Here is a 21,109-nt window from a genome sequence, read left to right on the forward strand (position 1 = left end):
CAGGGGGGAAGGTCATGCCGCAATCCCTTCTCCTCCATTCTCCTCTCGGGATCTTGGGCACGCACGCACACGCACCCGGCGTGAGTTTCAAGCCACCCGGTCCGGGACACGAACCGCGGTCGACTACATGGGAGTCCAGCGACATAGCCATTACGCTAACTGCTGGTTCCCTCAATGAGTATATTCTGACATACAGCTTTAAGCAAATGAGGAATTCAAGTGACGTCACATGAGCAACTGCTCAAGAGGCTAAGAGGCACTGAACTTAGAAATAAAAAGACTTAGCAGAGTCAGGCTGGCCCCACAACACAGTGGTGATGCTCTGCTCAAGAGAAGCTGGATTCTGCATGATGACTGCTCCTTGAATCCCCTGATCAACCTGAAACACTCCAAGCAAGCGTGGCAGTGGCCTGGGATCTGATGTGCTGGAGGACTGGAGGAAGGAAATGATGGACCCGGTGGCTTAAACTCACACCAGGAGTGTGTGGGTGCATGCCCAAGATCCCGAGGGGAGAATGGAGGAGAAGGGATTGTGGCATGTTCATCCCCCAGGGGGTGATTTCTTGCTTTCTGTCTCTCTGCCTCTCTGCATCTTTCCGGTGAGCACACACATCCTATAGCAAAATGCACCTGTCCAAAAAAAGGAAAAAAAAATTATTATTTTATCTAACGTGTCATTATGGGAGTCCAACAGCCTTAACTACCATGCCACTCACTGGCCTGACAAACATTAGTTTTAAAGTCACAAAGCAACTTTTTTGGTCAGAGGGAAGCCAACATAACATTTTTGTTAAAAGGGATTTTAAAGGATCATCCAGAGCAGCTATCCAGCTAAAATTTCTAGAATTTCTTTGGCAACATTCTTGACCTTGTCAACTAGCTATCCACTGAACAGTTCTAGGGGCTAAGAATTCACTCCTTGGGTCCTAAGGCAGCTCATTTCGTATTTCTGTATGTCTGAGCACCGCTATGTCCTAACCTTGACCAAAACCATCCTTCAGAAGCATGTAAGGATCCATCCCCATTCTACCCTCTGGGCTTTACTGAATAAATCAGTTTCCTTCTCTAATCAATGGCAGTCAATTACCATGTTCTCCTAAGATAGTGGCTCTCAAACTTTAGCAGATCAAAATTGCTATAAGGACTCACCAAAATTTGGATTCTTGAGGCCCAACCTTAAAGATTCTGATTCTGGGGGACCAGCAAGTGGTGTGGTGGTTAAGGCGCTGGACATTCCCACATGACTGACCACGGTTCAAGTCACGGACCTGGTAGCTTACTTTCTCTCTCTGCTGGTCCCAATAGTAGCTGTTTTAAAGAGGGACTATGGTTAGACAGTTGCTAAGAAATGAAATGAGGTGTGTGGGAAAAAAAGACTTCAGCTGTAAATAAAATACTTTAAAATTTTAGAGGAGAAGCTATTCATACATTATGTTTGTGATTAAAAATTAGTTTCAGGGACCAGCAGTTAGCGTAATGGCTATGTCGCTGGACTCCCATGTAGTCGACCATGGTACGCGTCCCGGACCCGGTGGCTTAAACTCCCGCCGGGCATGTGTGCATGCGATCCCGAGAGGAGCACAGAGGAGAAGGGATTGCGGCGTGGCCATCCCCCCTGGGGGGTGATTTCTCGCTTTCTGTCTCTCTGTCTGTCTCTGTCTGGTGAGCGCACACGCCCTATAGCAAAAACCTCTACACACACACACACACACACACACACACACACACACACACAAAAATTAGTTTCAAGGGGCCAGCAGGTAGCGTGATGGTTAAGAAGCTGGATTCCCACGTGGCTGACCACAGTTCCAGTTCTGAACTTGGCAAATTGAAAATCATGCTGATCGGTTGTATGCATATATCCAAAATCCTGAGAGGAAAATGGAGGAGAAGGGATTGCAGCATGGCCATCCCTTCTGGGAGGGTGAGTTTTCTTTTTCCCTCTCTTGCTCTTTCTCCAGTGAGCACACATGCCCTATGGCAAAGACAAAAAAAAATTAGTTTTAGACATCTGATAAAAAAATTTTATGGAATCCTGGACAAAGAATCATGGATCTACTAACTTGATCAGTACTACTTCCTTCTAAGTAGAGATACCCCCAATTTCATGGCAAAGAATATCAACCCTTTTCCTATTTAAAATATTCCTTGAGGGATCCTCAATCTATACAATGACCACCCAAACTGTCTACTCAGAATCTGTAATACTGAACAATTATCCAAACAACTCAATCCATACAAATTTTCTCTTGTGTAGATAATGGAGATAGCAGAGTTATTTTGGCTTGGATAATTTGATAATTATCCCTGATTGCCTATTTCCCTTAGTGTATATAAAAATCCATATTTAATTTAAGTTCTTTCTCATATTTACCATAAGCCCCTTTATTTTAATTTTTTTCCTTCACATTTGGCCTTAAGTAAAGAAAGATAACAGCTGGCCACCATCTGCTGCCTAAAAGAAAAAATAAATAAATAAAGCTATTATATCCTTAGGAAGGTTTCTAGATTTGGGCTTTAGAATAAGTCACGTGGATCTATGCTATTCAGCTCCCAAAGTCTTGAGAATATAAATTCCTCTGGATGCAGTATTACTCAGTACAGCATGCTGCACACAGTAGGCACTTAAATGTTTCTGAAACTTTTTTTGGGAGGGGAGAGGTTTTTGCTATAGGGCATGTGTGCTCACCAGAGAGACAGAGAGAGACAGAAAGACAGAAAGCAAAGAAATCCCCCCCTTCCCCCCAGAGGTGATGGCCACGCAATCCTTTCTCCTCCATTCTCCTCTTGGGATCTTGGGCACACATGCACATGCTCCCTGCTTGAGTTTAAGCCACCGAGTCCAGGACTCGAACTGCAGTCGACTACATGGGAGTCCAGCAACATAGCCATTACACTAACTGCTGGTCCCTTAAATGTTTCTGATGATATTCTGCTTTCTCCTCATAAACCCACAACGACTCTGGAAATTAAAACCTGTGGCGGAGGGCTAACCAGGAGCATGGCAGCTGTGGTGACTAGACTCTACATGGCTGACTGTGTGGTTTGAGTTCTGGAGTGGGAGGCTTGAAAATCATGCCAGGCACTTGGGCGTGCGTACCCAGGATCCTGAGAGGGGGAAACAGGAGCGAGGATTGCAATGTGGCCATCCCCCTTGGGGAGTGGGTGACTTCTCACTTTTCCTGTCTCTCTCTCTTTGTGTAATGAAGAGCACACATGTCCCACAGCAAAACTAAAAAACAAACAAAAACCTAGAGGTTTAATCTAGCCATTGATTTCCTTAGTCAGCTGGGCAGCTAACTGAAAAGTTCAGAGTCATCGCAACTAAAATGATATTGTCTAACACGTCTTAGTATCTTTCTTGTTTTTCTTTGTAATTTCTTCTTTCCTGTAACTGAATTAGCTCCTCAGGCTACCCATAATGCAGAATATTTGGGAAATCAAGAAAGATAGCCTGAACTTACTTCGACCATGATTCAGTATCTTTGCAGAACAGTGTGATAGATACCTTTTGCATCCACTCTTCAAATTATCGCTATAAACTTCTGACTAAATTTTCAGAGCTATTAACTACAAAAATGATTTTTAAAAAATAATTAAGTGTGTGAGGGCTGGCAGGTGGTGTGGTGGTTGAAAACACTGGCCTCTCATGTGACTGACCGCGGTTTGAGTCTCAGACCTGGCGACTTGCTTTCTCACTGCCCCCTTCCCACACACACACACACCCCGTCTCCTTCTCTTTCTCTCTTACTCTGTTCTGCTCTGGTCAAATTAAAAAATAAGTAAATAAATAAAGTTAAATAAAATAATTATTTAAAAAAAAAATAAACCTGAATGTGTGAAAAGTCATTATCAGTACTATGGACTCCATGAAAAGGAGCCTTAAAAGGATTAGTGTGGGGATTTTGAATTATCTACAGCAATTTGGAAAGGCATCTCAGCCCACAGGGCTGATGTGAATCCATTCTGCCCCCTAAGAGTGGATGGAGGTGGTCACAGAAATCCTCTTCAATCTACAGCATCCTGGAGAGATTGAACTGCCACTTCCTATAGATGGGGACTGGGAGAAGCTACTCCCTCACCCAATTTAGGCTCTTTATAAATTAAACAGTTGGACCAGGCAGCCTCTTAGGTTTTTTTGTTTGTTTGTTTGTTTTCTTTTTTTTAATAATATTGTAAAAGGCACTTAAATTTTTCTTTCTTTTTTGGGGGAGGAGCGGTTTTTGCTATTGGGTGCGTGCGCTCGCCAGACAGAGAGACAGAGAGACAGAAAGCGAGAAATCACCCCCCCGGGGGGGGGGGATGGCCACGTCGCAATCCCTTCTCCTCCATTCTCCTCGAGGGATCTTGGGTACGCACGTACATGCACCCAGCATGAGTTTAAGCCACCCAGTCTGGGACTCAAACCGTGGTCGGCTACATGGGAGTCCAGCGACATAGCCATTATGCTAACTGCTGGTCCCAAGGCACTTACATTTTTTGTTTTGTTTAGATTATTGCAATAACCAAGGTTATAACCAGTGGCAATGTAAGAGTTCAGAGAGAAAAATGTCATCCAAGCTTTCACTTTCCTATTACTCTAATACATAAACTCCCAAAGGCACCAACACACACACACAAACACGCACATACACACACACAGATGGGGGATGAATGAACATCTCACTCTATAAACTAAACAAAGAAAAATGGGCGGGAATGACATATGCAAGGACAGTAGCTGGTAGAGGTCTCCTCTAAGACATGCCACCATGCAACTCCTGCTCCTAGAAGGTAAATGTGGAAACTGTCCACATGAACATGAAATATATTTTACTCACAACTGTGAAGCTGTCCATTTTCCATCCTAAATATTATGTTGTCAGTGGAAATAAACAAGCTCTGCAGAATAATAATTAATGTGGTTTACCTAAACATGAGGTTGAGAGACCAGACCTGGAAAAACACAAAATGTTTCTCGGGGTGCTGAGATATAGTGGTTCCTTGTATTTAGTTCTGGGAGCACTAGAGTTGCCAGTCAGCATAAGGAATATTTTACATTGACCAGGCCCAAAAAGGTGGAGGCTTGTAAATCATAGGTGAGTTTGAAATTCTTAGATTCATAATCGGTTAAAGAAAAACACAAGTCTCTGTTTTTTGAAAGAAATCAGCAAAAGAATGTCTGTGCTTTACTATAAGAGATAAGAAGGCTTACTACGCATCCTAAAAATACCATGGCAGGGACAGGCTGCAGCATCCCACTATCCATGACCAAAGCGGTCTGTTAATATTTGTAGGCCTCTGTTAATGTTTCTAGTTGCGACTCTCCCAGGCCCCTGGAATCAACTTTGGGATTGGAAAAAGTAGTCAGAACTCTGTCCTCAGTGTCTGAACACGGCCCTCACTACCATGTAAATCAATTTCCAGGGAACGAGCCATCCTGTTCACTTTGCTGCAGATATCCTAGCTTCCCAGAATGGCATATTAAGGTCTCTTTATATCAGGTTCTCATCTACGTTTGGATAGTTAAGGGTGAAAAGAAAAGAGATCCAAGGATGTCTTGTAGGACTCATGTTCCTTTATTCATAATTCACTGTTGACTACCCAGAGAAATAAAGTACACGTTTTTATTCATTGAAAACTGAAGTTCTGAGTTCCAGGCTTGCTTTTTTAATTTCATTTTTTTTTTAAGGTTTTTGCCATAGGGTGCATGCACTTGCCAGAAAGACAAAGACAGAAAATGAGAAATCAAATCCCAGAGAGGATGGCTATGCTACAATCCCTTCTCCTCCATTCTCCTCCTGGGATTTTGGGTACACACGCATACACTCCTGATTTTCAAGCTGCTAGGTCCAGGGTTCGAACCAGAGTCAGCCATGTGGGAGTCTAGCACCCTAACCATCTTGCCACCTGCTGGCCCCAGTTTCAGACTCTCTTGACACGGCTGGTTTCTTCTATTTTTCTCTGTCCTCTGAGCTATGAACCAGCACTGAATTGGGAACTCTGTAAGGGAATGGCAGGGACTATATCTTCACAAATGGTCTATTTTTTTTTTTTTTTTTTAATTTAAAAAAAAAATTTTTTTTTTTTGGAGAGATTTTCACTGTAGGGCACATGTGCTCACCAGACAGACAGAGAGAGACATAGAGACGGAAAGCGAGAAATCACCCCCCAGGGGGGATGGTCACGCCACAATCCCTTCTCCTCCATTCTCCTCTCGGGATCTTGGGCACGTATGCACACGCGCCCGGCGTGAGTTTTAAGCCACCGGGTCCGGGACACGAACCGCGGTCGACTACGTGGGAGTCCAGCGACATAGCCATTACGCTAACTGCTGGTTCCCACAAATGGTCTTTTCATAGCGATCAATTTGTAAGAGCTAAAGGAATGTGTGGTAGACCGAAAACTGCCAGCTCGCAGGAGCTAACCTACTCAGGCACCTCGGCACTTACTGATTCTCAAACTACAATGTTGAGGAAGAAGCCAGGTAGCCAGGAGTAAGAAATGAATAGTTTGTGAGAGACTGCCAGTATTTATTCAGTATTCATTCAGCCACTTCATTAAATTAATTCATACTAGCTCTTTCCTCTGTGAGAAACCGGATTAGCTGGCTCCATCGCTAGCCCCACTTCTCCCTAGCTCACAGAACACCAGTGTTTCTTTGGGTGGCAAGGTGCCCAGCCCTGTCCTGCTTCCCCTTTCTCAGCCCGTCCCTACAGCTAGAAGTAGGTATCTAGCCATAGGTCCAGGCAAGGTCAGTGAGGTGTATGTGAAATGGCTGCTTAGCAAATGTTCCTTCCTGATCAAAGTGGTGCAGATGTGGCTGGCTTAGCCATTCATCCTGCTCCTTCCAGTTTAAATGCAGATATGACGGCTGGAGGGGCAGCAACCATCTTTTGACCATGAGACTACAAGCCAACTTACACACTGAAGATGGTAAAAAGAAATACAAGAAAGTCAGAGGGTGTTCAGTTCTGATAACATCCTTGAGCAGCTGAACTAATACTAGAAATAGTTTACCTCTCAACTTCTTCATATGTGAGAACAGCAAGCCTATTTGCCAAGCTCTAACTTTTGGTAGTATCTGAGGACACTATTGATTGTTACAACTGCTGGTGGTGGAGAGGGGTTGGGTATTGGCATCTAGCAGGTACAAGCCAGGAGACAGCTGCTAAACATCTTAGAAGGCACAGGACAGCTTCACACATCAGACATGAATATGTCTTGGGGCCACCAGGTGGTGGGTGTGGTGGTTAAGGGCGTGGGACTCCCATATGGCCGACTGTTGTTCGCATCCCGGACCTAGTGGCTTCCTTTCTCACTTTCCCTCTCTCTCTCGTTCTGACCCTCTCTGGTCAAGATTAAAATAAATAAATAAAATACTAATTTAAAAAAAAGAAACAATGCTTTAAAAAAGTGATTTGAAAAAAGGAAACATGTCCTAATAAATATGGCTTATCTATTCAAAAATATCAATAGTATGAAGGTTGAGAACTCCAACGTAAGCCACTAAAACAGTTTTTTTCAGCATTTTTGTTTATTATTCCCAGTCAAATGCATTCCCGACTACTAGAACCTTTCATTCGAGAGACTCTGCATGGGCCAGATACCATGCCATGTGAAGTGTTAGGAACTAGGAAAGAAAAAAAAAAAAGAGTTATATCCACTCCATTTCTTCAAAAGGTCATAGTCCAGTGCGGCTGATTGATATGTTAGGATACAATTAATAGTAAAGAAAGCAGAAATATCAACACACAATTGTGGGGCATGGAGGGAACCAGCAGTTAGCGTAATGGCTATGTCGCTGGACTCCCACGTAGTAGACCGTGGTTCACGTCACGGACCCGGTGGCTTAAAACTCACGCCGGGCGCATGTGCATGCGTGCCCAAGATCCCGAGAGGAGAATGGAGGAGAAGGGATTGTGGCGTGACCATCCCCCCTGGGGGGTGATTTCTCGCTTTCTGTCTCTAAGTCTCTGTCTGTCTGTCTGTTGAGCGCACGCGCCCTATAGCGAAAAACCTCTCAAAAAAAAAAAAGAATTGTGGGGCATGGAGGATGAATCACCAGCAGCTGGTGGAGTCCAAGTAGGCAGCCTGGGACAGGTGCCTGGGCTGGAAACTGGAAGGTGGGAGGAGACTTCCAGGTGAAGAAGGCTTTCCACCAGAGAAGAGGTGCAAAGGGCAGCCATCAGGCCTGGGCCAGGCTGGCAACAGTCTAGGGGTGATGGGGGGTGTCAGTGGAGGAAAAACGAGTCCGTTGGGACCTAGTGTGGAAAACCTTGGCTGCTGAGCTAAAAGATTTGGGTATTATCCTGTGGGTAATGAGGGACAGGCACAGAGCTTTATGAGAGTGAGACGACCATCTTTACATTTTTATAAGCATACCTCTGTGACTGTCAAGAATCACATGAGGTTAGCAGAGACTCGAATCAGGAAGGCACGTGTGAAAGCTAAGTAAAAATTTAGCTGAGAGAGCCAGGATTAGAATTTTGAAAAGTATGGCAAGGAGTAGTCAAAAGGAGAGAGTGTTTACGATGTCCTTTGTCATACGATTAAAAATTTTTTCTTTTAAATAATTACCTATTTAATTTTATTTATCATTATTACTTTTAAAAATTTGCTATAGGGCACATGCATTTACCAGCAAGAGAGAAGGAAAGTAGAAACCAAGCCACCACTCCAGGACTCAGACCACAGTGGGCCACGTAGGAGTCCAGCACCTTAGCCACCGCACCACTTGTCATGCACTTTTATAGTCCTTCCTACATGCATTTTTCTTTTTTTTTAAGAATTATTTTATTTAACTTTATTTATTATTATCATTATTATTTTCCAGTTTGATCAAAGAGAGACAGAGAGAAAGAGAGAGAGGAAGTGAGAAAGCAAGCACCAGGTCCAAGACTTGAACTGTGGTCGGCCATGTGGGAGTCCAGCACCTTTAACCACCGCACCACTTGCTGGCCTCCCTACATGCATTTTTCTATTGACTCAATCATGCCCAAGGCAAGACTGTGTGTTCTTTATTGATTTTTTATTTTTTAATTTTTTGGAGGGATTTATGGCAGGTTTCTCTTTTATTCTAACAGTGCTTGAATATGAACAAGGCAAAAATAAACACAAAGATGCCTCCGTGAGTTAGTCGCAGGGTTGCTCTTGAGTCTGTGTTGTTCTTCCTCCTTTGCTTGGAGAGTTCTTTGACCACTTCCATCTCTGCAGCAGGGAACTTGGGGTTAGCGTCACACTGTCATAGACAAACTCCTCATCCAGTGAGAAGGGCTGAACTTCATCTCAAGAGTCTCTTCTCCATCTGGTGGCCACTTCGCACCTCTGGCATCTTTATTCAGAGAGACATCCTAGTAGCTCATTCAAGACTGTGTGTTCTTTATATTTGTGTCTGTTCCTTTTACAGTGGACTTTGGCTTCACTTCAGGGCTGAGAGGTTGGGCCACCAGAAGAATACAAGAAGGAATGAAGGTGCTTACTTCCTCCTCCACTTCTCCTGGAAGCAGCAAATCCCTGCTCATTTGGGGCTTCGTCTCTTCATCCGAGTTCATGTCCACATCTTCTAAGTCTAGGAAATTGCCTCCCTTCACCTTTCCTGCCCGATTCAGATCACCTTGAAAGAAATTGCCAACTTTTTGGTCTTCATCCACCACTATCTTTTCTTCTTCTGAACATTGTGAGGAAGTGCAAAGAAAGAAGGTTTTATTTCTAAGATGGTAGTCATTTAGTTCGTTTTGGTGAGTACATTTTACGGAGGTAAATACACTTTCTGTAGAACTGGTTCTAAGTGGTCCCCTTCTGGTCACATTATCCTCTTTAGAAAGATGACTATAAGTGCTCGGAAATTCTTCATATGTTTGCTCGTGACAATTAACAAACTTATCCAAGACTTCTTCAATTATTCGATCTTCATCCATCATCTCAAATCTTGGCATTTGGGCAGACATTCCTATTCACGAGGCCACTTTATCTCCCACTCCCTAGTTCTCTGCCTTGGCTCCATCTGGTGGCCACTTCGCACCTCTGGCATCTTTATTCAGAGAGACATCCTAGTAGCTCATTCAAGACTGTGTGTTCTTTATATTTGTGTTCTCAGCACCTCAAGTACAGAGGTTGTCATGTTGGTAGGTCCTAATTACACATTTTCTCTTGAAAACAAAGAGAATGGATTGATGGCCAAGAACTGAGAAGACCTGTGAGTTGGTGGCTTGATTTAGTAATAAGACATGCATATCTGCCTTTTGGATTCATACAGGGACTACTAGAGGCTGAGCCTAAAGGAATGAAAATAAAGGACTAAAGTCCAAATAACAAAGGCTTGAAAACAATGGTCAGCTCTTAGATTGTTTAGATGTCTAGATCATTCCAGACCCTTCACAGGACTAACAAGAATATCTAGATCTCAAAGAATTGCTGTAGAATTCAAGAAAGCCAATTAGTCAACTCTGGGGAGGCCCTCAATGAGGCATATGGGGGGGGTGTCTTTTCCCTTAGATATAAATAGATAAAAGTAGCAAGAATAAAGCACTTTTGTTGACGACTATGGGGATAGAACCATTCATTGCACTGGTTTTTTGTTATTGTTTTTATTTTTTGAGGAGTTTTTGCTATATGGTGCATGAGCTCACCTGAAAGTGAGACAGAGAGACAGAAAGTGAGAAATCACCCTCTGGGGGGATGGCCTCGCTGCAATCCCTTCTCCATTCTCCTCTCGGGATCTTGGGCACGCACGCACATGTGCCCGGCATGAGTTTAAGTCACTGGGTCCAGGACTTGAACCACAGTCAACTATGTGGGAGTCCAGCGACATAGCCATTACATCGACTGCTGGTCCCCATTCTACTGTTTTGTTTTGGTTTGGTTTGTTTTGAGAGATTTTGCTATATGGCGCGTGCGCTCACCAGACAGGCAGAGAGAGACATGGAGACAGAAAGCAAGAAATCACCCCCCAGGGGGGATGGTCATGCCGCAATCCCTTCCCCTCCATTCTCCTCTCGGGATCTTGGGCACACACGCACATGCACCTGGCGTGAGTTTTAAGCCACTGGGACCGCGGTCGACTACATGGGAGTCCAGTGACATAGCCATTACGCTAACTGCTGGTTCCCCCCATTCTACTGTTTTTGAATATTTTCTCTGTGCGAGGCTTCTGTCAGAGATGTGGATACTTAATAAACACAGAGGTGCATACATGGCTTTCTAGGAGACATTTCTCATGAAATCACTTTGGTTTTTCATAAACGGTAAGCAGGAACAAATATGCCCACAATCATTAGCACTCACAAGGTTTCCTTGTAGGCTAGAGATCTTGCTACTTCTAGGTAGTAACTTAGAAGCAGACTATAAAATCAGGTAGCTGATTTGAAAAATCACACCAGAACTAATATGCCCTAATAAATGTGGTTTATTTCCAAATAAGAATGCTTTCATTACCACAAACATTTCTGAGATTCATTTTTAGACTCAATATTTGAGCTTCCATTTAAAATTATCCTCAAAATTTATAAATCATTATGTGTGCTAATCTTTAGAAATAGTCAATATTAATGTAGACCTAGTCGAATGAGGTGTCCCTATAAGATAAATAATTGTGAGCTTAACCTGAAGAAGACTTCAAATAAAAATTATTTTGAATAAGAGCAAGATTCCTGGAACTAATACATGATTTCGGCAGCACTGAGAGACGCTTATTTACTGAGCACTCTCAGTAAATAAGAAAAACTGGTGTTCATTCTATTAAGTCACACATTAGGCTTGAATTCTTTGCAGTTGTCTGGTCTCTCTGACATTGCTGGAAATGCTGGAAGTTTATAATGTCTCATTAATTTCATTTTAATCACAAAGGGAAGACATAGGAACAGAATAATCAGAAATATCAAACCACTAAAAGGAAAGATCTGAAAAGGACATGTGAGCATTTAAGGTATTAGTCAGATAAGGTAGATCTCAAATAGTTCCGGGATTATAGTATATAAAATGACACATGAAAAAGAAGTGGCCTTTCTTAGTTGGCAGTTCTCTACATCATGGTATCCAAAAGTATGACATCCTGGATCAGAGAAATAAAAATAAACTTTAAAAGAAAAACGGCTCTGAGAGGCCAAAAGATGGTGTAATGTTTACATCACTGGACTCCCACATGGCCAACCACGGTTCAAGTCCTGGACCCAGTGGCTTGAAAATCACACCAGGCACGTATGTGTGCATCCCCAAGATCCTAGGAGGAGAGTGGAGGAGAGGGGATTGCTTTGTGGCCATACCCCCTGGGGGGAATGATTTCTCACTTTCTCTCTCACTGTCTCTGTCTCTCTAACTCAAATGAGCCCTATGGAAAAAAAAAAAAAAAAAACTTCAAAAAAAAAAGAGAAATGGCTGTGAATTACAAGATAGATGATACATACTGAATAATTTATTTCATTTTAAAATATTTTGTATTTCTTAATTTTATTTATTTATTCTTTAAACAGATAATATAATCAAAGGATGACTGGATTAAGATGGTGGATTGAATATACACATTTCCTTTGTCACTTTCTGAAACTCCAACTAAATGACAATAAGAGACATTTAAAAGAATCTTGCCAGAGGGTACATGCACTTGCCAGATAAAGACAGAGGGGGAAGGAGAAGGGAAGAGCACTCGCATGAGGAGTGGTCACTGCAACCTGCTCTCCACCTTTCTACATGGGGCTGACATGTTTTCAAACTGCCATGTCTAGGACTCGAACTACAAGGTTGGTTATATGGAATCCAGCTGTCTAAACCACTAGGCCGTGGAGTTGGTACAAGGGCCAGAACAGATAAGTCTCTGCCCTACTAAGCTTGCTTTTTTTAGATTCCCAGAAAATCACTGTATGTTGTAGAGAGAAGGAAAATAAATTGGTTTAAAATCACCCTTTCAAGATGTTAACCTCATTGTTAACAGCATTTTCAAACTGGGTTAGAGCCTTACCATCAACTTATTTAAGGCTTCTTACCTTTTATTAATAAAGAGCTATTATGACTCACCAGAAATCTTGAGCTATTATCAGTCTAGGTTGTACTTCACACTGCTAGTGAAACTTAACCTCCACGAAGCCAGCTTTATATACCTTCCACGTACCTCCAAAGAGCCAGGACCAAAGAGTGAGCAGGAAGGTGGTAAATGAGAATAGTGATAAAGGACAGGGGCCAAGTTTAATTCAACTCAACAAATAGTTATTAAACACATAGTTGGTGCCAGACACCGTGCTGGACAGTACAGATATAAAGTGGGCTGAACTCAAGCTAAGGTTAGGTGAGAGGCAGCTCATTCTTCTATGATTCAGTGTGTGCTACCAATGACGCTCATCTCGGGGGGCTTCTAACCTCTCTTCAGAGCTGAAAGGAATGAGCAGGGTCTCGCTTGCTGAAGTCAGTAGCCTTAGGTTGTGAAGAAGGAACGTTCAGGCAAGATATAAGAGCAAAGGCACAGAAGAATGAACAAGTATGTGGTGTTCAGGGGCCTCCACGCTGTTTGGTTTGGGCTAGAGTGTGATCCCAGAGGGAGGAGAAAAGAGAAGAGATTGGAAAAGCAGACGGGGGCCAGATCATGTTGACTTTCCTAAACCAGGTAGAAGGGCTGAAGCTCATTTGATAGCGGTCAGGATAGTCACTTTAATCAAAAAGTAACATGCCCAGAAAGGAATTCTAGATGAATCCTCCCCTGGTGGCTCTTTGAAGAATATAATAAGCAGACAGGAAATCCATTTAGGAAGCCACGGCAGAAGCAGCCTGTGGCATGAGGAAAGCAGCTAGATCCCATGTGGCCAACTGCATGGATGAAGTCCCAAACCTGGTGGCGTGAGAAACATGCTGGGCACGTGTACATGCACGTACAAGGTCCGAAAAGGAAGAGGGGATTGCTTTGTGACCATTCCCCATGTGGGGTGCTTTCTCACTTTCTCCCTCTTTCCCTCTCTTTCTGTCTCTTTCAGCAAGCCCATGTTCCCTCTGGCAAAAAAAAAAAAAAAAAAAAAAAGGGAAAGGGGAACTATAGCAAGATGATGGGCAAAGGGCTTTAAAAGGCCTAGAAAAGGGGGCCAGCAGTTAGCGTAATGGCTATGTCGCTGGACTCCCACGTAGTCGACCACGGTTCGAGTCCCGGACCCAGTGGCTTAAGCTCGTGCCTGGCGTTGTGTGCATGCATGCCCAAGATCCCAAGAGGAGAATGGAGGAGAAGGGATTGTGGCATGGCCATCCCCCCGGGGGGTGATTTCTCGCTTTCTGTCTCTCTGTCTCTCTCTGTCTGGTGAGTGCACATGCCCTATAGCGAAAAACCTCTCCAAAAAAACAAAAAGGCCTAGAAAAGACATACATCAATGACGGTTTATGGTCAAGGCTGCCAAGATTCAAAGAAGAAAAAAAGAGTAGTATTTTCAATAAATGGTGCTAAGACAGCTAGACATCCATATAGTAAAGAATAAAGTTGGGAGGTGGCCCTCGTGGAGGCAGCTGGCATGAAAATAAATTTGGTTAAAGTCACCTTTAAACAAGTGAGCCACGCATTGTGCCCTGCGCTGCCCAGACTAGCAAACAATAGTCAGGATGGCTAAAGGTGACCCCAGGAAACCTGCAGAGAAGAACATAAGAAAAACCTGGAGGTCCCTGTCAATTTTGCAGAATTTTCTAAGAAATGTTCCGAGAGGTGGAAGACAATGTCTGAGAAAGAGATGTCAAGATGTGATGAAACGGCCAAGGCGGATAAAGTGCGCCATGATCGGGAAATGGAGGATTATGGCCCAGCGGAGGGAGGCAAGAAGAAAAAGGACCTTAATGCCCCCAAAAAGCCACCATCTATATTCTTCCTGTTCAGAATTTCACCCCAAGATCAAATCCACCAACTCTGGCATCTCTTTGGGAGACGTGGCAAAGAAGCTGGGTGAGAAGTGGAACAACTTAACTGACAGCGAGAAGCAGCCTTACATCACCAAGGCCGCAGTGCTGAAGGAGAAGTAGGAGAAGGATGTTGCCAACTATAAATCTAAAAGCAAGTGTTTTGTTTTTGATTTTGGAGAGGGTTTTGTTATCGGGTGTGCGCTCGCCAGAAAGACAGAGACAGAGAGACAGAAAGCGAGAAATCACCCCCCAGGGGGGACGGCCACGCCCCAGTCCTTTCTCGTTTAGTCTCCTCTCAGGATCTTGGACATGCACGCACACGCGCCCGGCATGAGTTTAAGCCACCAGGTCTGGAACTCAAACCACAGTCGACTACATGGGCGTCCAGCAACATAGCCACTACACCAACTGCTGGTCCCTAAAAGCAAGTTTGATGGCAAAAAGGGTCCTGTCAAAGTTGCCCTGAAAGAGGTCAGAAGAAGACAAGGAGGAATGAATGAGAAACTGTTCATCTGTCCCCTCATGAACACCTTAGCATAGGGGAGCGCTGTAATCACACCTCTCTTACTGGAGGCGTATCTGTCACTCTCATCAGGTTTAATTGCAGAATTTGATCAAGGTCATGTTGTCATCTCTTAAAGTGCCTAGAAATTGTCCGGGGTTTACATGAAGTGGCCATGGGTATCCAGAGCACCTTGAAAGTGTATTGGGACCAGCAGTTAGCATAATGGCTATGTTGCTGGACTCCCACATAGTCAACCGCGGTTCGAGTCCCGGACCCGGTGGCTTAAACGCACGCCAGGTTCATGTGCATGCGTGCCCAAGATCCCGAGAGAAGAATGGAGGAGAAGGGATTGCGGCGTGACCATCCCCCCTGGTGGGTGATTTCTCGCTTTCTGTCTCTCTGTCTCTCTCTGTCTGGCGAGCACACGTGCCCTATAGCAAAAACCTCTCCAAAAAAAAAAAAAGAAAGTGTATCAAAGTTTCCGTACATTTTTAAAATGAAAAGGCATTCTCATGTTCCCCTCACTCTGTGCACTTTGCTGTTGGTGTGACAAGGCATCGAAAGGTGTTCCTGACCTTTTTTTTGTAAGATAGTGTAAACTATATGGCTATTGGCCAGAAATCCTGAGTTATCAACTGTAAAGAGAACAGAACAACCACCACCAACTCTCCATGCTCCTTGCTTGGCAGAGGCTGCTGGGCAGGCCCCTGTCGGAGGGACTGTGGTTCCGGGCGTGCACTGGGAAGCTGAACCTGTTCAGTCCACGGTGGCTCCGTGTAAGCGTCAGGGTGTCTTGTTTTGTACATAGTGACCTAGCATTCTGCTGCTATTCTTAGCTGTAGAAAAGTGGGGGTCGGCTGGCATGAGATGGGTTTAGATTTTTGGGTTTTTTTTGTTAAGTACAGTAGTTTTTCTTTTTAATGATTTATTTAACTTTATTTATTCATTCATTTATTTTTTTATTTGACCAGAGAGACACACACCGACAGAGAGAGAGAGAGAGAGAAGGTGAGAAAACAAGCCACCAGGTCCAGGACTTGAACCATGGTCAGCCATGTGGGAGCATCCAGGCCTTAACCACCACACCACCTGCTGGTCCCCAAGTACAGTAGTTTTAAAACTTTGTTTTAAACAACTGTAGAACTCTTCCTTGTCAGCAAAGCCAAGGGCCACTGCATCAATGAAGCTCAAGAACCTCTGTACTTAAAGCACAATTTGCAACATTCTATTATTTTTTGTATGTTTAGAATGCTGAAGTGTTTTCTCAAGTTAAATAAATAATGTTACATTTCAAAAGAAAAAAAAAGAATAAAGTTGGGTCCTACAAAATGAATCATAGATCTAAAATATAAAAGCTAAAACTATAAGCCCTTAGAAAAATATGAGTAAATATTTGTGACCTTGAATTACGTGATGGCTTCTTAGATATAACACCAAAAGCATAAACAAAAAAAGAAAATATAGATAAACTGAACTTCAATAAAATTGGGACCAGCAGTTAGCGTAATGGCTATGTTGCTGGACTCCCACATAGTCGACTGCAGTTCGAGTCCCGTGCGTGCGTGCCCAAGATCCCAAGAGGAAAATGGAGGAAAAGGGGTTGCGGCATGGCCATCCCCCCTGGGGGGTGATTTCTCGCTTTCTATCTCTCTCTCTCTGTCTGTCTGGCGAGAAAACCTCTCCAAAAAGAAAATAAATAAATAAATAAAATAATAAAATTGAAAAGTTTTGGGGCCAGCATGACCTGGTGGTTAAGACAGCTGGGTCACACGTGGCCAACTGCGTGGTTTGAATCCTGGATCTTGTGGCTTAAGAAACACCCTGGGCATGCATGCCTGCATGCTCAAAATCCTGAAAGGAGTGAAAGCTGGCAGAGAAGGAACTGTGGCAAGACCACTCCCTGCAGAGGGTACTTTCACCTCTCCCTCTCTCTCTGTCTCCCTCTGGTGAGCACACATGCCTTCTAAAAAAAAAAAAAATTTTAAACTTTGTGCTTTAAAGGACACCATCAAGAAACTGAAAGGATAACTCATAGCACGAGAGAAAATATTTGCATGTCACATTTCTGATAAAAGACTGGTATTGCAATATATAAAAATTAACAAAAAGAATTGCAAAGGATTTGAACAAACATTTCTCCAAAGAAGATATACAAATGACCAATAATGACATAAAAAGATGCCCAGCACCATTAGTCATTATAGGAATGCAAATCAAAACTACAATGAGATACCACTTCATGCCCACTAGAATGACAAAAATAAAAGACTAACAACAATAAGTGTTAACAAAGATGTGGAAAAATTGGGACTATCATAATAGGTCAATCCATAGAGACAGAAGTTGGGTTATTGGTTGCCTAGACTGGTGGGGTTGGGAAGAATGGGGGTGATGACTAATAGGTATGGGGTTTCTTTTTAAATAATGGAAATGTTCTTTTTTTTTTTGAGAGGTTTTTGCTGTAGGGCACAAGCACTCGCCAGACAGAGAGAGACAGAGAGATAGAAAGCGAGAAATCACCCCCCAGGGGGTATAGCCACGCCGCAATCCCTTCTCCTCTATTCTCCTCTCAGGATCCTGGGCACTCACACACAGGTGCCTGGCGTGAGTTCAAGCCACCGGGTCCGGGACTCGTACCGCGATCAGCTACATGGGAGTCGAGCGACATAGCCATTACGCTAACTGCTGGTCCCAATAATGGAAATGTTCTAAGGTTAGATGGTGGTGATAGTTGGACAACTCTGTGAATACAATAAGAACTACTGACTTTCAAAGGATGACTTTTATATATGTGATTGATATCTCAAGTAAGCTGTTAACAACAATGACAAAAGGCCTGGACTGAAGTCTTAGAATGGACGGGAGATTATCTTGTGGTAAAACCTTGAGGAGAAAACTTTAGCAGATAAATTAGCAGAACCTGGTGATGGACTGTCTAAAGGAAGTGAGGAGGAAGGATATCAAATCAAAGGTTACTCTAGGTTTCCGGAGGAAAGGAAGTGGAGGAGTAAAAGGGAGAATGAGATGAAGGAGGTACTAGGACGCCATGGCTCTTCATGCCATCGTGAGAAAAAAGGAAAGATGCCAATGAAAGAGAAGAGAATTTCATTCTATTCAAAAGGCATTTATTTAACAACCGTTATGAATCAGGTCCTGGTAGGTGCAGATTTCCCTCCTATGAACTCAGCTGATAGAGGGTGGGCAACTCTGATGACTGAGAGGCTAAGGGAATCTCGGGAATATGCATGAAAATCCCCAAAAGTCTTTAGAATGTAGACTCTGTATTCCTGCCTTCTTGTCATACAGATGAGGAAATATCTTTAACAGAACTATTAGTTACTTGCCAAATATTATGTCAAAAGGAGACTAGAATTTAGGTCTCCTTACTAAAATAGATATTATTTATTGCTGCAGTTTCATAAACTATTAGTCTTTGCCCTGTCCTTTAAACGTTGGCTAGGGGAACCAGCAGTTAGCTAATGGCTATGTCGCTGGACTCCCACGTAGTCGACCGCGGTTCGTGTCCGGACCCGGTGGCTTAAAAGTCACGCCGGGCACGTGTGCGTGCGTGCCCAAGATCCCCAGAGGAGAATGGAGGAGAAGGGATTGCGGCGTGGCCATCCCCTCTGGGGGGTGATTTCTCGCTTTCTGTCTCTATGTCTCTCTCTCTGTCTGTCTGGCGAGCACACGCCTTCTATAGCGAAAACCTCTCCAAAAAAAAAAAAAAAACATTGGCTAGAATTCCTCTCTGCACATGTTGTAATACGTGTTTGCCAGCGTGTAGACCATTCGCCACAAAGAAAATGAAAGTTCACAGTCATTTTCTCAACAGTATGACTTCAGGAAATTTTTGTTTGTCTGCCCAGCACTACCAAGTGGCCTTGAGAACAAGATTTCCAGCTCACTGGGTCCCAGTGATGAGAGGGTGTTGGGGGGGTACCTACTTCCTCAAAGACTCTATGACTGGAGGATAAGGAAGGGTATTTCTAAATAGTTTTGTCAAAAGATTCAAGGATGTCAGGGGCAAGGAAGCAAGGTTTGGCTATATTTTAAGACCCAGGTGATTGGCGCCAGCAGGTGGTGTGGTGCTTAAGGCACTGGATACCCACATGGTTGAACACAATTCAAGTCCCGGACCTAGTGGCTTACTTTCTTATTTTCACTTTCTCTCTTTGTCTCTATCTCTCTCTGGTGAGCGCACATGCCCTATAGCAAATTTTAAACAAAAATAATAATAATAATTTTAAAATTAAATAAATAATTTTTTTTAAAAAAAGGTTCAGATGATTTGGGGGTTGGAGAAGTCCTCCCTTATTCTGGAACCAGACAACATAATCCTAAGAATACTACCTTTCTGGTGTACACATCAGGGTTTTAGCCCTGAGTGCCAGAAAATAGAAAAGGTAAAGAGTAACATTAAACAAGTCTTTATCTTTTATTTACCTCTGCTTGATAAACCTTGAACAGCTCTGTTCTCTGCCTTTGATTGTTTTGTCTGCATATTTCCTGCTAAGAGTTTACAAAATAGCTCTCTTGAACAGGAAGATAAGAAGCACCTATTTGGTGAATAACATCAAGGGGGGAAACTGCTGGCTCATCCATTTTGTTGTTAAGTTGCTCAAAAGGATCAAAATACCAATTAACTTGCTGGCTCAGAAATCTTTGATATCCTCAGATTTACTGACATTTTGAAACTCTTGTTCATACTTGCCTAATGGCTTTCTGATTACGAACAAAGAAGTGACAATCTGTTTAGCATTTGACCTGTTTTCTTAAATATTTTTATGTATTCAACGCTTTGTGGCTAAAAATACTTGACTAGACACATTCATGAGCTAAAATAATCTTTTATTTTTGTCCCACCTCCAAATTTAAGAGGAAAAAAAAGAGGTTCACAGACATGTCTTTTTAAAAAGCCATTTCATTCTTATTTTTAATTCAAAAGCTCTCATTGCAAAGAATTTGTTTTGCCGTTTCCTTTCCATGAAATTTAGCAGAGTTTGGAAGACTTGGTGAAGCAAGCTATGCTACCATGTTTAGAATCCATTCTTCCCTGAGGAAAAGTTGGGATCCTCAATTCTCTGACTTGTAAAATGGGAATAATAACAGCGCCTAGCTTATAAGGTTGCTCTCTGGATCAAATAAGTACGTTTTAAGACAGTACCCGAAATATCCTGTGTATTTTCCATGTAAGTGTCAATTGTATTATATCACGTCAGATCCTCAAAGAAGAGTGGGTCCTTGGGTACATTCATGTCTGCCAGAGTCTTTTTTTTCTTCTTCTTCTTCTTCTTTTTTTTTTTTTAGAGAGATTTTTGCTGTAAGGTGCATGTGCTTACCAGAGAGATAGAGACAGAAAACAAGAAATCACCCCCCTAGGGGGGATGGCCACATCCCAATCCCTTCTCCTCCATTCTCCTCTCGGGATCTTGGGTGCACATGCATATGTGCCCAGCATGAGTTTTAAGTTGCCAGGTTCAGGGCTCAAACCACAGCCAGCTATGTGGGGGTCCAGCAACATCACCCTTAGCCATCTGCTGGTCCCATCCACTAGAATTAACCTACTTATGGATGGATACTTTCATAACAAAGAAAAATCTGGAGAAGTTGAGACCTATGGATTTACAACATTAATAGTTATGGACATTTACTTATTGATTAATTTGCCTTATGGTATATACACTTGCTGGAGAGAGAGAGAGGGAGAGGGAAAGTGAGACATCACACCCCCCAACCCCCCCCCCCCCCCCGCGACGGGCGCACACC

The 21,109-nt window shown here is 43.1% G+C and overlaps 1 protein-coding gene and 1 pseudogene across 1 annotated transcript in view; both read right to left on the reverse strand.

The window, feature by feature from the left end:
• Positions 1-21,109, reverse strand: part of MYO3B (myosin IIIB) — a gene marked incomplete at its 5' end in the record, with an annotated part of 536,872 nt that overhangs the window by 214,825 nt on the left and 300,938 nt on the right. The window lies entirely within an intron of this gene.
• Positions 9,059-9,960, reverse strand: LOC106736095 (uncharacterized protein C11orf74 homolog; annotated as a pseudogene).

This window comes from Tupaia chinensis, unplaced genomic scaffold (genome assembly GCF_000334495.1).
Source record: "Tupaia chinensis unplaced genomic scaffold, TupChi_1.0 Scaffold000056_1, whole genome shotgun sequence".
Classification (NCBI taxonomy): Eukaryota; Metazoa; Chordata; class Mammalia; order Scandentia; family Tupaiidae; genus Tupaia; species Tupaia belangeri.